Source organism: Bombus flavifrons, chromosome 10 (genome assembly GCF_040668555.2).
Source record: "Bombus flavifrons isolate JBK064 chromosome 10, iyBomFlav1_principal, whole genome shotgun sequence".
NCBI classification, from domain to species: Eukaryota; Metazoa; Arthropoda; class Insecta; order Hymenoptera; family Apidae; genus Bombus; species Bombus flavifrons.
In genome coordinates this window covers 1,300,319-1,317,628 of record NC_138451.1, presented here as the reverse complement: position 1 = coordinate 1,317,628, position 17,310 = coordinate 1,300,319, and the positions used below count along the sequence as shown (strand labels likewise).

Here is a 17,310-nt window from a genome sequence, read left to right as displayed (position 1 = left end):
ATATCGTTGTATTCCAACAATATTACATGCCTCTTCTTCCCGTTTCCGTCTTAAACTTTAAAACGCAAGTTTATCGTTTCTAATCTTTTCCCTTTTATGTTTTCTTCATTTTCTTTTACTAATGTTCGTTTTGTACTGCACCATTTATTTTTATTGCCTGATTACTCTGAGTACGAGCTCTTCAAACTATTCAAATTCCTCACCGTATAAATAGATATTGCAAGTTCAAAACACGTTGCTGTGTCATTGGCCAATCTGCATAAAGTTCTCGACCAATATCAATATCTTTAGATTTGTTATAGATTTTCCAACATATGTTGATATACGACAAATTACAACATAATATATAGTACATTGTTGCCTAGTAACTTCTTGTATATTCTACAATTCCGTCCATCTAGACGGATTGCCTTTTCATCGCTAAGTACAATTTTTCTTTAGTGTTTTCTGCATTGTATACTGTGCACGTATCTTTATGAATTCTATACATTGTTCTTTACGTTGAGACGTGAATGATATCTAACGTTGCTGTGTTGCAAATGTTTATATCGCTGCAAAATATGTTGAACGGTTTATCACAAGATCTACTGTTTTAGCAAATAAATTATTGGCAAAACGATTGCTCTCTGCTCTTGCTTGTGTTATATTTCGTAGAACTTCTAAGCAATTATACTGTTATCTTTCCATTTCTACTAACAAATGAAGGAAGACTTATTTCCAAAATTCATTAAGGAATAAAACAATAAAATATTGAGTAGACTTGTACTTTATTACTCTGCCATCAAAACACGTCAATAGCAATTAATAAGAGATATAACAAGATTCTATTAGGTTTCCCTCCATAAATTTCATACAATATTAATCATATAATATTCTACAACATATGACAGCGATTTTCCTAGTACGTTTAGCATAATATATATAATTTATAAAATATATGTAACATTTCCCCTTGTAGAGCATATTAACATTTCCCCTTGAAGTCCTTAACATGCGTCATGATGTAGTCTGTATCAAATGTAGTGTCAAATTGCACTATAACGAATAATAATAATATTACTGGAAAAAATGGAAAATACAAGTAACCAATGTAAAAAAGTAGGATGTCTCTTGTTTAAAGCAACACAACCTCTACACATCATCTGTTGTACCAGTGCTTTTAAATATGAGAATCATTTACAATTAATTACAACCAGATAGAATGAAATAATAACATAACTATCATACAGAATTATTTATAACACTGAGAGTAATTTAAAATTGTACGATACGATGCGAGAAATATTTTTATGTATAAAATATCGCAAATAAAAGTGTAAGATAGTTTATATCAATGTAATCAGTAATTGAGCGATACTATATACTTCATTTGTTTTGGAAAAAAATTCTCATACTCGTAAAGTCAGAAATGTAGAAAGAACGAGTTCCATCGTCGGAAGATAAGTCAACGATTGCATAATTCTTGGTTTTTTTGTAAAGAACTATTGCAATATTTATTGTGAAACTGTTTTTTTAAATATATCAGAACACTTGCGCTACTTTCATCGGTATTTATAATCTAACATGGAATAATAACGGCAATATTTGATTGGTTATGGTAAGAAGTAGAGAACTAAGAGAACTATAGAGATTGAGGATCTGTCAGCGAAGAAAAAAAGGATATTCCTTGTCTGCAATGCCTGGAAAATTTAAGCTCTTGAAAATGGGAGTCAGAAAGATGCTTTTTTTTTATTATTTAATTTGTAGTTTGAGGACTTTCGGTTTGGTATGGGGCTGGAATATGGAAGAAAGACTGGATAGAATACAAAGAAGATATGTGAAATGGATCTTAGGTTTAGATATGACAACACCTAATTATATGTTGGTAGAAGAATGCAAGTTAACATAAATCAAAGAAAAAGCATTAAAAAGAGCAGCAAGGTATGAAGAGAAAGCCTTAGAATCAAAAAAGGAACTAGTAAAAGAGTGCATAAAGAAAAGAGGGAGCAACTGGGGAAATGGCCAAGAAGAGAAAAGAGCAAGAAAGAGAAAGAAGGGAGTAGAAGAAGTGAGAAATGGAGGGACACAAATGGAAGCAAGAGAAGAGTAAGAAAGGATGACAGCAGACCAAGTTATAGAAGAAAGAAGAAAGAGAGAAGTAGAAGAGAGGGGGAAAAGGATAAGGAAATCCAAATATAACATACATTACAGAAAAATCGCCAAAGAAGAGTTACCAAAGTACTTAGAAGGGATGAAGTGGAAGGACAGAAGAATATTAGCAAGATTCAGATGTGGAAACGAGACCAAAGCAAAGGAATACTGAAAAGAAGAGGGAGAAAAAAGGTGCAAACTATGTAAAAGGAAAGAAGAAGACCTGAAACACGTAATAGAAGAATGTGAAATAACGGGAGGACCAAAGGACATAGAAAAAGCACTAAATGAGACTGGAGAAGGACTAACAGAACTAAAAGCAATAATAAAGAGGAGAAGGGCAATACAAGACGGGGCGGAACGACAAGAAGGAGGCATAGCAAGGAGGCAAAAGCGCAAAGTTGCAATAGTTTTTTAGTCATTAATTTTTAGTTTTTTCCAGTTTTTTAGTTTTTGGAGATAGAATAATTAAGGGAATGCAATATAATAGAATGGATAAGAGGGGAGGTAGATATATAAGAAGCGAACTAAGTATAAGGGATGTAAATCCGAAAGTTTGTCCAAAGCCGAAGGGCGCGGACTAAGCAATAGTAAATAATAAATAATTTGTAGTTTACAATTTGTCCAGCTGGACATTCGGTAAATTTTTCTAGCTTAAAATAAAAAGAAAGCCGTGTGATTCAGTCAAAGAGAGATGTTTCGCTGAAGATGTGCCAAGAGCGGGTAGAAAACGCAAAACGACGCTGCGGCAAGATATTCGTATCGTTCGCGAAATAAAGCGCAATCCATTAATTACAATTCGTGAAATAAAATGAACAGCGAACTTGAAGAAACGTTCCATTCTCTGCAATTTCGATGATTTTGAAACATGTTATCGAGATCGAAGGAAAGTGAATTCAAAATTTACGGGAATACTCCAATGCAATTACAGATTTAAGATATCAAACTAAGATAACGAGTGTTTCAGAGAAGCACGACCGCCCTATGGAATAAACTAGGTAGCACGATTAGTAAAAAAATACAATCATACAAAAATATAACAATAAACACTGAAGAAATTTAATAGAGAATCATTTCATTCAGAATTTCATTTAATAGAGAAATAAATTACAGCATCGATTATTAATAAAAAATAATCTTCAACATCTGGAAGATCGTCTACTAACACATTATTGAACAAAAGGGGTATCGGACAAAATATTGGACTTTTATGAAAAATAGTATTGCCATATTAGTTTTTCTAACATTAATTTATAAGGTGTTCAGATATTTTTATAACACCAAAATTCACATTTTTCAACACTTCTTATATTTAAAAAACGCTTTGTTTTAAATCAAAAGTTTTTTACTTCGAGACCTATACAATATATTATAGTTCAGTATACTGCAAAATGTTTCTGTTGTTTTTTTCGTATTTATTTCAAGTACAGGGCAGAGAAATCAAAGTTGTGCTAGTGTCCGAAAATTTTTGGGCCTGACTCTATAACCGGGGATCGGCCTTAGTTCTTGAGATATTCGTAAAGAATGTCGGTATCGCTACAAAGTATATTTGACTACAGTTATGCGTATTTGGCAATGCGTCAGTATTAGTTGCAGGTTACCTTTCGTTTATAGACGAGAGTAAGGCGAGCAAAGGCTTAAAATAATGGCACAACATATACGATAACGATAACTACATATACGATGCTGCAGCATATGCCTGCTATAACTTATCTACTATAACTTATATACAAGCTCAATAAAAAGAGAATATCAACATTTATTAGGTTTAAGTGTGGATTAAAGTTCTCACCGACCGCTGCAAGGTGGGCGCAAACGGTTGCGTGAAGTAATAACAAATTAATTATAAAAATAGCATGCGTAATGTATTATGAAAATAATACGTGAATGAGTAATTGATATTATTTTAGGAAATAGAATAATCGTTATTGTACACTTAGTATAGGCGGATGATTGAAGGATTGCAAACTCAAGAGTGTCTATCACAAAATAATAACGTGCAATCCTGGACTCTTAGAGATAAAGCAAACCTATATCTTTTCAGAGCAGCCCTTCGATCAATATCGTGCTATTTTATATATTTTTCATTACTGAGTTAAACATTTTATTTTGGATATAATATTAAAGTTTAATATATTGCTTATAGCCACATACTCCAAAGTAGCGATCTTGTTCTGTCAGTTATGCATTAGAATTGGCAATTGTATTAAAAAATGGGATTGAACTTTACTGTAGGGAACTAAAAATCATTGACTTTTTATCTGCAGTCTTGTAGTTTTAAATGTGTGGAATCCACAAATCCAAGTTTGAAATTGCGGAATCCAATATTTCATACCATATGACTATGCAAAGCAAAGCATGTTCAGAATATTTTACATTTCTCTTTGGCGCCAAATGGGCTTATGTCGATTATATCGTCCAATGAGTTGACGTCGCCATAAAAATTCGCACAATTCTCATCTTTGTCCCCTTCCTTAGCTGGTCTCTAATTGAATTCTATTTCTTGAGTATGCGTACATGTTACATTGAGTATATTATATTCGCAAAAAATTAGTTCGTACTAACATAATTGGCCGTCTAGCGGCAACCGGAAAATTGTTGAAAATGACAACGTGAGTTCTCGCTCGCCATCTATATGCTGACGGCTAGTTACAAAAAGGAGTAACTAGAAGATATTACTAGATAGAATCAAAAACGTCAGAATGAAAAACTAAATACATGTAACCAAATACATGTATACAAAATACATGTAATCAACCACGTTTGACTCAATAGGTCAAAATGATTACCATCCATGCGCAATCAGTGGCTCCATAAATTGTACTCATTGAAAGATCCAGAATCCAATTTATTGCTAAAATAAAGTGTAAAATACCACACAAATTTTACATAAATGTTACTCTGTACCACTGGATCCCAAAACGAAAAACTAGGATTTTCGAATTCCCCGTTTTGAAAACTGATAGATTGCAAAATAGTGATTAATTCTTGATTTTGCCCTAAAGCAAAGTTCAGCCAAAAACGATAATAACATAGATCCAAAATTCGTCCACATTTTCCAATTTGGGGCCGTAAACGCCATAAAAGTAGTGGTTTATTTCGTCGTATCCGGAAGCAAGTAACATTTTTCTTTTTTTATTAATCTTGTGATTTAGGTTCCATGTGAACTAAAATCCCGATTAAAGCAGCACATCAATACTGCTGTGTACAACTGAAATGCTGAAGCAAAATCAGAAGACTTATGTAGTGGCACATGATATAATAGTATTTCAAAATAACGTTTATACTGATTTATGCGAAGTAATGGTAATGGTCCATAGGTGTTTAAATAACGTGATATTGGTAAATTTTTTGAAACAATATGCAAATAAAAATATTCTTAGCAGGTCAACGCTAGAGGAAGATATATTTGGATTTGAATTGATGCAATAATCGTTGGATAAAGTCGGATGTTGCATAAATAAACGTGATGGTTAAACATTATGTGAAAGAGCAATCTTCAACGCCTCATTCATTTGTTTATAAAGAATTGCAAAGGAAACAAAATCATGCGACCGTTACACGATTTGTGAATTCCCCCCAAAAATGTGTTATTTTTAATGTGCACTTGCTGCGAACTATTGTTCGTAACTAATTCGATTTCGTATATGTTGGAAGCTGGAAGAAGTTTAAAATTATTTTATCCTAACATGTTACGTGTAACATGTATAACACAGAGCTTGTGTAAAATATCCGAGAAAATGAGACTATTATTCCCTTCGATCAATGTTTCTATGAAGCAAATATTTTTAAAAGTTGCACACATTGTGTTGGAACTTACAGAAAAAAACTATCCAATGTGCTGATATGTGATCTTACAGGTAACTTCTGCATCACACAGGGTATCCAAAAAATTGTAGTACAAGCCGCCGAAAGAGATAAGATTCGTTCATCCGAAGCCTCATGTGCAAGAAAATCGAATTGGAATTTCTGTCAAGTATCGTACTGAAGAGACCGAGCATTGACTGAATGTGTTCCGTCGTACGCTGCTACTTTGTTCGTGTTTACGACTTGGCATGGCCTTAATTACTACACGAAGATTCGTGATCACAGAAGTAAACAAGGTCCCGGGGGGCTTTATTTACAAACTCTGGGTAAACAAAATAAAAATACAAAACTACCAAGAAAACAACAAGCAACTCACGACGAAAGAAACAAAACATAATATAGTTTGATCCTTAAAAATAACGACAACAGAATTACTGGAACCGGGAGACAGCAAGCAACATGTGTCAGCACTGTGTATGCTCACGGGCACTATGTCGATATATTTTAAAACAGAGCTGCGGGCGGAAAACTATGAGATAAGAAGGGTAGAACAACAGGAGCGATATAACACCAGTTCTAGGTCAGGAGCCGCCTCAATTTTTATAGAAAGGATTAAGAAAGTGGAAGAACGTATGGAGAAAAAGTGGAGAGAAAAATGGAGTTATTATAGGGAGGATAATTGGACAAGGAGACTTATAAATTACGCTTGTATTTTTAAGAAGTACAGAAGGAATATTGAAGACTTTACCATGCAGATCTTGAGTGGACATGGAATATTTAACGTATATCGTAAGACGATTAATAAGGAAGTCCACTCAAGATGCTGAGATTGTAATGCTGAAGAAAATGATGCGGAGCATGCGTTGTACCACTGCCCTACGTGGATCAATGATTGAACAGTGCTAGAAAATTACTTGGGCATGCAACTCTGTTAAAGTACCTGGAAGAGAGAGGCTAGATGATAATCAATGGAAGAGATAAAGAAGGGGAGGTGTGAACATATATCGGGGAGAGAAGAAATTCAGTAATAGATTATGTGATTGCAAATCAGGAGGCGACAGAAGAAATAATCGACATGAAAGCAGGAAAAAGAACAGAGTCATAGAAGAACAAAAGAAAAGAACAGAGAAATAGGGGGCCGGAATTACAAAAAGTGAGGAAAAGAAAGAAGAAAAGGAGGAGAAAAGGAAATGAACAAACTAAAGTGTGGAAAAATACCTGGAGGAATGTAAAGACTGGACCTGCAAGGGAAGAACAGTAGAGGAAATGTGGACTGAAACCAAAAAGAAGATAAACGAAGCAATGCCAAAGAAGAAAGTGAAGATAAGGAAATGGGGCATGGCAGAGAACGTGTGGTACGACAAGGAGTGGAAAGAAAGGAAAAGAGAGATGAGAAGGAAGATGACAAAGTTTATGAAAGGAAAATGCAGCAGAGAAGCGCTCACAGAGGGAAAAAAGGCATTCAAGCAGTGGTGTAAACAAAGAAGGGAAAGACACGAAGAAGAAATGTAGAAAATAAAGAAGATCAAAACAGAATAAAAAGCGTGGAAATACATAAATAAATACAGAAGAAGTAGAGAAGGTATAGATGAGGATATAAGCGAAGAAGAGTAGAAAAATCACTTCATGGAAATTTTAGAACGGACAGAGCATAAAGAGGGCAGAAAAACGGGGGAGGGCATAGAGAGGAAGAGAAAATAACGGAGGAGAGAGAAGATAATATAAAGAAGGAAGAGGTGATATACCAGCTAAGAAATTTGAAGGAAAAGAAAGCAACGGGGGAAGACGGGTTAGAAACTGAGGTATGGAGGTACGCACCGAAGGAAGTGGGGGAGGCGTTATAAGAAGGGGGACAAGATAGTAGCGAAGAGTTACAGAGGAGTAACACTAATGGATACAGCATACAAGATCTATGCAGGGATACTGCACGAACGACTGAAGGCAGAGATTGAAAAGAAGCTGGAAGAGAGCCAATTCGGATTCAGAAAAGGAAGAGAAGTGACCGATACGGTTTATGTGATAAACCACATCATAGACAAGCAGCTAGATATGGCGGCACTCGACCAGGAAAATTTCCAACGGCTTCGCGGCACAAAGCGCTATACCTTCAAAGCGTAAGGCCGACAGGCCTAATGTACCATCGATATCCCTACTCGATATTCGGTAGAATGCATACGCGGCAACCGTCGCGGACTTCTAATAAACGCGCACGTAGTGGGGATATCGAGGGGCAACAAAGGAAAAAATCTGTTCGGTTTTGAACCAAAAAGATTCATTCTGTCCCGAGCCGCGAAATGCGAAAGGTTAAGAGAAGCAAACACAATTAGAGAAACGAGTCGTCTACTCTTGAGAGTTCAGTTTTAATCGTTGCTTGTTATTAATTGTTGTTAAACGTTAACCGTAGTTAAACGTTATTTGTTGTTAATTGTTAAGAGTCTAATAAACGTTATTGTTGAAAATCAAGGGTATTTTCTTGCGGGCACCATCACGGACGATGACCTCATAAGTGTGAATAAATATCTTGGTTGTTAAACATATTCGAATGTTCCTTCAGTACCTATCACGACCTATCCACCTCATAGGTAAAGAAAGAGGGAAATTATATACCTGCTTTGCGGACCTAAGAGCGGCGTTCGACAGACTAAACAGAGATAAACTGGAGGAGAAAATGAGGAAAATGGGGATTAGTACAAGTGTACTCATCGAATAACTGTTAATAAATATTTATTGTTGAATACATCTGAGTATTCCTTCCGCACCTATCACGACATCCCACCTCATGGCCATGAAGGGAAAAGAGCAAGAAAGAGAAAGAAGGGACTAGAAGAGGTGAGAAAGGGAGGGACGCAGATAGAAGCAGGAGAGGAGCAAGAAAGGATGACAGCAGAAGAGAGGGGAAAAAGGATAAAGGAATCCATGTATAATATACACTACAGAAACATAGCCAAAGAAAAATTACCAGAGTACTTAGAAGGGAGGATAAAGTGGAAGGACGGAGAAATACTGGCAAGATTCAAATGCGGAAACGAGACCAAAGCAAGGGAATACTGGAAAGAAGAGAGAGAAAAAAGATGCAGACTATGTAGAAGGAAAGAAGACCTGAGGCATGTAATAGAAGAATGTGAAATAACGGGAGGACCAAAGGACATAGGAAAAACGCTAAATGAGACTGGACAAGGTTTAACAGAACTGAAGGCAATAATAGAGAAGAGAAGGGCAAACGGCAGGAAAGATGCACAGCAAGGAGGCTAAAGACCAAAGTTGCAATAGTTTTTTAGTCATTAGTTGCTAATTTGTAGTTTCTAGTTTTAGTTTCTAGAGGTAGAATAAGCAAGATAGAGCAATACAATAGAGTAGAAAAGAGGTGTAAGAGATGTAAAACCGAAAGTTCGTTCAAAGCTGAAAGGCACGGACTAAGCAATAATAAAATAAAAGAATAATACAAGAGGATCCAACGGACCAACAGGCGATCAACATTGTGCAGTATGCCCTATTATCATAAGACGTAGAAACGCTACTATTCACATCTAAGGACATAGGAAAGCTATCAGTGACGTCTAAGGATGCAAAGCCTCCAGCATTCCTATTTTCCCCCAAAATAATCAAATCTATCTGCCAAGCAAAGGAAAGAGTAAAGAGAAGAACAAAGAAAAGAGGGAACACTGTAACAATCATCTTGGAACAAAAAGCCAGGTCGAACAAGAAATTACTCAGGCTGGAAAAAAAGACCGAATGAAAAAAATCTTTCGAAACCAGGAGCGCACTTAGCAGAGATGAAGAAAATGTAGCAGTGGAAAAATGAAAAATGCAAAATTCTTCGCTCGGGCTCGTATATTTTGTGATGAACTCTTTATATCACCGAAATCTAAGAAAAAGATGGATTCAATGTATTATATGGCATAGATGGGTACATGAAATTTGCATAAATGTTGAGGACTGATGGTTTAACTAACTAGCATTGCTCATTAGATTAATTATATGATCTCTTACGTCGTATCGCAACTTATTCCGATTATGTCCATGAAGCGTGAGTTATCTGTAAAATTTAATCGTAGCGTTTAGCTTCCCTTCATAGACTTAGCTTATTGTAGTTCGTATCGTTGTCGTCTGACTTAGAGTCTACATATTCATGCACTGATAAGGCGTCTTTCACCAACACTCACTGCTGAAGTCACCAGGACATGGATTGTCCCGCGGCCTACTCTAAGAGAGCGTCGAACGGTGACATCGCGCTCCTTTCTATCTGGCTAGTCGTCAAGTCACTTCAAGTCCGTTCGAATCTAACAGTTTAGAGAATCGATGCCAGTGCACTTCGCTGGGCGTGTGTTCTCGTTCGCTTTCGCGGGACATTCTCTTTATATTAAACATTGTAGAAACAAACTATGTGTGGACACGATTAGCCTATCGTGCAGATAGCTAGAGAAAGAGAAAAACAAAAAAAAGGATTAAAAAATTTAAAGGAAGGAAGAAAGCGATTTGGGAAAGAGAAAAAAAGGGCTACAAGCCGAAAGAACATTTCTTGACTTGGGCGAATTGGAACGCCCAAAGAACAAAAAAGAATGTAAGACAATTACTGGGGAAAATTAATTTTTATTATAAATTTATAGAAGATGCCTGAAAACTCCTGGAACTACTTCATAACTTATTAAGAAAAAATGTCAAATTCATCTACAATGAAGAATGTGAGAAATCATTTCAGAAGATCAAGGAACATCTCTGTTCAAGTCCGGCCCCAGCAATATATGAGTTTTAAAACAACCCCAAGATAACGGTATGTTACACCCGGTTGCGTACTTCTCGAGAAACCTGAAACCAAACAGAATCAAAGAAGAAAGCAATCTATCTCGAATGCCTTGCTATTAAAGAAGCGATTCAATATTGGCAACATTACACATTACTGTTGCTTCGCACAGAATGCTTGATATGAAATGAACCTTATAGCGACAGCGTTCGTGATGAGAACTAGCTGCAGTGCGTATATAGCAACAGATGGGTTCACGAAAATTGCGTCAGGTCTAATATGGCGTTCTACGTGTACATCAACTGTAACTCGAATGATACACGTTGCTGAACCGAATAACAAGCGTATCAACTAAAAAATTCTAAAATAGAGATAACAATGAAGTGTTCGCAAGTGAACTTAGTTAATATATCTTGAACTTTGTTGCTGCATTTTCGATGATAGCAACTAGTGTTATTTGCAAGAATTGCAAAAGAAAAATTCAATCTTCTAGAACCAGAAACCGCGGCTTGGGTTCCAAAATTGCAATTAAGTGTGAGTACTGGATGAAATTTTTCAACTCTAATCTGCACTAATTGGCAATGCCAATCCATACCAAAAGTCATCTAAAATAAATCACAGGATTGTGTTGGCGACTTTTAGAGAGCGGAATGGGAAAGATAAATTTATTTTGTGGCCTAATGGATATTTTTCAGGGATTGGCTATCGATAGATACTATGGCTGTCCGGAAAATTTACATTCAGCTGTCTTACGAGTATATAATCGTCCAATTTCGAGAGCTACCGAAAAAAACAGAAGGAAAGTTGGCGTTTCGGAAGAGAGAACGCCAGGAAAATGAGAGAATTGAATTCTTCGTTCGGGCTTGCTACACTCCTCGGGAAACACAGTAAGAAAGTGCTTGATATAATTGTAAAATCTAGGTTTTCCAATCTTACAACGTTGCATGGGAAAATAAAACGGGCACAGAACAGTACAATGATTAGTATGAAGGCAACAAAGATAATTGCACTATAAACCATATCAGTGCTGATAAAGTGGAAATTGATGTCACCACAGAAATATTTATAAGATCAGGAAAGAAACATCATGCCAAGTATAGTACATGTATTGGAGATGAAGATAGCGAAACGCATAAAGATATTAATCCATATGAAGACATTGTTGTTTAAAAGAAAGAATATGTTGGTCATGTATAGAAACGAATAGGCACAAGGCTAAAGGATGCCAAATAATGTTAAGTAAACTGTTTTCGAATAATTACAATAGCGTTTTCACAAAAAGGGGAATTTCTAACTTGAGAAGGACAGACATAATAATTTGTAAATGTCCTTGGAATAGCAAAGAGTATAATCCATGCATGTTTTAAACCAGTTAAAGCTGGATTCCAAGTCACTTTACACAAAGTTCATCTAAAACAGAACTTTTGTTTGTAATTGCTTTTGTTTGCATTTGCTTTTCAGATGAATATAATTAAGTGCTGTGGTCAAAACCTGAACCCTCGTCAACATTTTATTGCCGACCTATTAAATTTGTATTTATGAAAGAAAATGAGGCATTGGTTAGGGAAGAAGGTAATAATGGAAGTAAATAATCTTTCTCCCAATACATACAATTCAGACAATGATAATATAAAAGTTATCTTTGCATTGCGCTTAGCCATGTTATACGGTAGCGTTGGTAATATTTTATCAAATATAAATGGAGAATCTTCAAAGAAAATGAATTCGATAGAAATTATTCAAAAACCTCGCGTGTGCAGATATTTCGACGTTAGCACGCGAGCTAAGAATTTAATCGTACTTCGACCGTGCCAGTTTGTACTTTCAGGAAGAAAACAACCTTATTGACCGGGCAGTTCTATGTAAATATTTATAAATCGCATATTAAGCGAACTTGTTTACGAGTTAAAATCCAAAGGTCTCAGCTGTAAGAAACACAAGAAAAGATAAAAAAGACGTACCTTCAGAATTTCAACCTCATAAACGTCGTGAGGTAAACTGTTTTCTTTTTGGGTTCACTCAAGACAGAATATTGGTATCTTATGATCCCAGGAATTACGATCCCATTGATACAAATGTGTATATAACAAAACAAAAATGAAACATATTCTATTCATTTGTAATTTTAAATAACGCATAGAAAAGATAACGCATACATGGAGTATATTATGGAGTTTAAATGGTATAATGCATTCCATAATTAAAAGCGAATAAAGAAACGAACTTACCAAAGCACCATAGGAAAGAATTTATGAAGTTTTATCTTACTCGGGAGTCAGTTTGCCTGAATATCACAAAATCCATTCACCTTAAATTTCTGGCAACGAGAACTCTTGAAATTTCCTAAAAAATGAAATTTAACAGACTTTTTTTTCAATTTTTTAAATTTTAACAGGCAATTTAATATTTTAACAGATAATTTAACATTCTAACAGAAATAGTAACAAGGGAAAGATAGCATGTGCAAAAATGCGTGAAAGGGCATTTAAAAAAATCGAAATAATTGGAAATATAATTAAAAAGTGAAGAGAAAATATCATGGGTTTCATGCCTGGAGCATAAATGTGAAAAATTTCCGCTTTTGTGACAAATTCTACATCCTTTTCTTTTATTGTTTAAATTGAGGTGTGCATTGAATTTCATGACAAAATAATATATATTCATATATAAATATCAAAAATAATAATCATTTTCCTTAGCTTATTTATCAAAATGTCATTTCCTTATATTATTATAATACAAAGAATTATATATATATATATATATATATATATATATATATATATATATATATATATGATATATAATGCAAAATAAGGATATAAAAATTAAAATTGATTTCATAATTACACTTGAATATGGTATGAAAAGTAAGGTTTGAAAGAAAATTTCAGATACATTGATTTCTGGAGTTATTTAATTGCTTTTCATGTTTAATTGTAAATTTCCACAATTGGCCAAATTGCAAAATTCATGCCATTGACATTAAGGAAACAATATAGAGTGTAATAAAAGGAAAACAAGAAAATACAAATTCTGACAGTGAATTTAGTAAAAAATCAAGAAAAAATAAGACAGACATTAGGAAACTATAGCAAAATAAAGGAAACTCAAGAGGGTAACGGTAACCATAATAATAAGAAAAAAACACAAGAGAAAAGTCACTAAAATAAATTACAAAGTGTAAAATAGCGGTAGAAGACAAAAACAAACAACAAGTAGGAGCAAAGAAAATAAGTTATACAATAAAGGAAATGAAGGAATGATCTTAAATCAAACCTTAAATCCTACAGAAAGTACATATAATGTTGAAGGGAATGAGGAATATGAAAGACAAATTAAAGAAGGTAAGAAAAATTTATCATTAATTAAGAGAGATTTTATATTATAATAGAAAGATACCAGAATATAGAAAAAGATAGGAGAAAAGGAAAGAAAATGAGCAGATGAACAAAGCAATATGGGCAGAAGGAAGAAGCAAACAAACAAAAAGAGGTGAGGTACTAGAAGAGTCAGACAAAATTAAAAGAAGAAAAGAGAAGGAAAACTAATATTATAAAAAGATTGTAAATAAGAGATAAAGTAGAAGAACCCAAAATGAAATTGAATATAAATAGATTAAACTTTGTCTCAGGGCATCACTCCTTTCTGGTCATTGTTTGTATCTTCTAATGTTATTTCATGAATATGAAAATGAATATGAGAATGAAAAATAACAGTTTTGAGTTTAGCGATCAATTGTTTCACATGTAGTGATCAATATATAAATTGATTTGGCAAAGGCAACTTTTGGTATTTTGTACAAGAAGGAAAATATATAACCCAACTTATATTATAGCGAAAACATTCATGGTGTGGACAGAAATTAATGCTTTAATGGTAATCTGACATAAGGACAAAGTCAATCATACACAGTATAGGTATATGGTATAAGAATATGGGTTCTCCACTACTCAACAAGAATAGATAAAACACAAACACATTTCCTAAAAAGAATATTATACATACTAAAATGCCACGTACTCCCAGATTATGTGATTAAAAGCAAGAAGAATAGTCTTGGAATACAAAATAATAAAATGAGGCATAAACTACATGTTAAAACTGGCAAACATGGGAGAACACATAATTAGACAAGAAAACATTGCAAAAAGTAATACACACATAATAAACTCAAATAGAGTTATAAAGCCGATGATACAGAAATAATAATAAATTTAAACTGAACAATAATAGAAGAAATAACAGAAATACTTTGTGGATAAAAGAAAGAATAGAATAATGTACCTATAGCGAAGTATATAAATATGCTAAAAATATAGAAAAAAATAATTAAAGCTACTTACTTAGATATGAAACTGCTATTAATAACTAAAAGGATAATCAAAGTTAGAGTAGCCGGGAGACAAGAACGATCAGTGAATGCAGAAAACAGCATAAAATACAAAACAGATGAAAACAAAATGTATAATATGTGTAAGAAAAATAAATTGGATAGAATTTACAACAAAATTCACTAAAAAACACCAATAGGGTGGTCATTTCCTTTTCTGACAAATAAAAATAGTTATGAGGACTGATAAATTTTATTAAAAAGCAAAATCAGCATTAAGCTAAGATCATTTTACCATAGAAGAATAGCAATTCAGACAAATTCACAAAATATAATAATCTAAGAACAACTCAAAAACTTTGTTATGTTTGTTTTGCAGTAACCAACAAATTTAAAAACTTTTAACCCAAGTATAAATATACCACAAATAATTTTATGTAGAAATAAACATAAATAATATTAAATAAATAGAATTTTTCTTATTGAAATATGACAGTCTGTAATAAAAGACAAATTAAAAAAGAAAAAATAACTTTAACAAAGAAGAAGTTTATAAAAATGTATTCTTAAAAAAATTGTGACCAATCAGATAAGTGAAATAAAAGTACAAAGAACAACTTATATTAGAAGAAACATGATTAGTTTACAAGAAGATCATACAAAAGGAGAATTGAAACATGTATTTAATGTGAAATGAAATACTCTCAACATACGATTGCGAAGAGGTTTACTTACTCTATATTTTATTTCCGAACTTCTTCGTTTCCACGCAGTCATAGCAGTTCAGAACTGTTTTATGAAAATTAAGAATTTCCTACATCAAATTATTTGATTTATAAGACCTCATATATTTCTAAATTACTCACACAAAATTATTACAGCCTGTGAACAATGCAAACATTAAAAAGAAATCAGCGATACAGTAGCCCAAACAAGGACAAAGGTTGAAATAAGACATCAAAAATAGCAGTTATTATTCAAATTTGTATGAAAAATTCTTGAGAAATTAAATTCATTAAATGAAAGACGGTTATGTATATGAAAATCAAAAATGTAGTGAAAATACAAAAAACATAAAAGAAGAAAACAGTGTTTGTTATTACGACTTACTTTTGCATGTAGGATAATTCCTATTTCGGTTACTGCACCACCCCTGTTATTAAATAGGTTTTGGAGTTCGATATTTAATTGATTCACACAGATTCATTTTTTATATTCTGTATTTCACCATCATGTACAACCCCATGAACACACCGGATACTCTCAGATAATTAACACGTGGCGGAATCTAAAACAATAGAGCGTCGTTAGAAGTCGTACCAACTTCACATGTAGGAACTAATGATCATACCAACATGACATTTATCTCAACAGATTAAACAGTACTGAACTCTATGATGATACGCTATACTTCAATTTTAGGATTAATTAAACAAATATTTAATAACTGTTTTAATATCGATTACTATAAATAACGATTATTATAGTGCGAAATTTTATGTGTATATAATATGTTAAAATATGTAAATGTATGTAAAATGAAATATATAAATATGTGCATATGCAAAATATATTACATGTGTGTGTGTACCTACATTCAAAATACGTAACAGCTATACAATATTTTAGATTACGAATTTGGTTTTTATCGTTCATTATGTTCTTTTATTACAATTTAGTTGTCAATTGCAAATCGATTCATAAGATTCATAAGGGAAGGATCTTTTTATTGCAAATAGACTAATGGAAAGTTTTTCTCTAAAATCAATTGCAAACAATAATTTTGAATAAAAACGAAAGAATAATTCTCTTTCCTAAAGGAAGAAAAATGAATAAGGTATGAAAATTTAATAGCTGATAAAATTTTATTCATTATTCCTTATTGACTGTCGATATTAGGCCTTGATATTTCGTGTCAGGTATCCCTATCTCTGACATTCAATAAGAAAGGAGAAGATTTGTTTAGAACCTTAAGTCCTCGAGAATGTTTCTAGTCTCATAAGAAACAGTTTTTGTAAACAAAATCTTATTTTTAAAAACACAGCCGCAGCTAGAAACTATTTTTTTTTTTATTGACGTGGAGGAAATCCGCACGGACACCAGGTCTCTTCTGGGGAAAAGCGGCGTGGTAGTGCCGGACTCCAACCGACTAAAACCTCCACGATGACCGTCCCGGCTGCGATCGAGAGGGGCCCGGGATTCGGTGTAAGCGATACACCGCCCCCCCCCCGCGCTCAGTACCTCACCTAATGGAGCGATGTGCGGCCACGTCACACCGCGCCTCTTCGCCGGGGCCACC

General features: G+C 33.8%; 1 long non-coding RNA gene across 5 annotated transcripts; it reads right to left on the bottom strand.

Annotated features, from left to right (window-relative positions):
- Nucleotides 1–619: 619 nt before the first annotated feature.
- Nucleotides 620–16,413, bottom strand: LOC138183816 (uncharacterized). 5 transcript variants are annotated; one of them, XR_011174163.1, is made up of 6 exons: nt 16,122–16,413; nt 15,747–15,893; nt 13,230–13,283; nt 12,907–13,021; nt 12,640–12,787; nt 7,791–8,593 (listed from the first exon to the last, which is right to left on the bottom strand). It is a non-coding gene; the product is annotated as an uncharacterized LOC138183816 (long non-coding RNA). The 5 variants fall into 5 exon arrangements; XR_011174162.1 differs by lacking the exons at nt 7,791–8,593; nt 12,640–12,787 and adding an exon at nt 620–1,035; XR_011174165.1 differs by lacking the exons at nt 7,791–8,593; nt 12,640–12,787 and adding an exon at nt 11,964–12,088.
- Nucleotides 16,414–17,310: the final 897 nt, after the last annotated feature.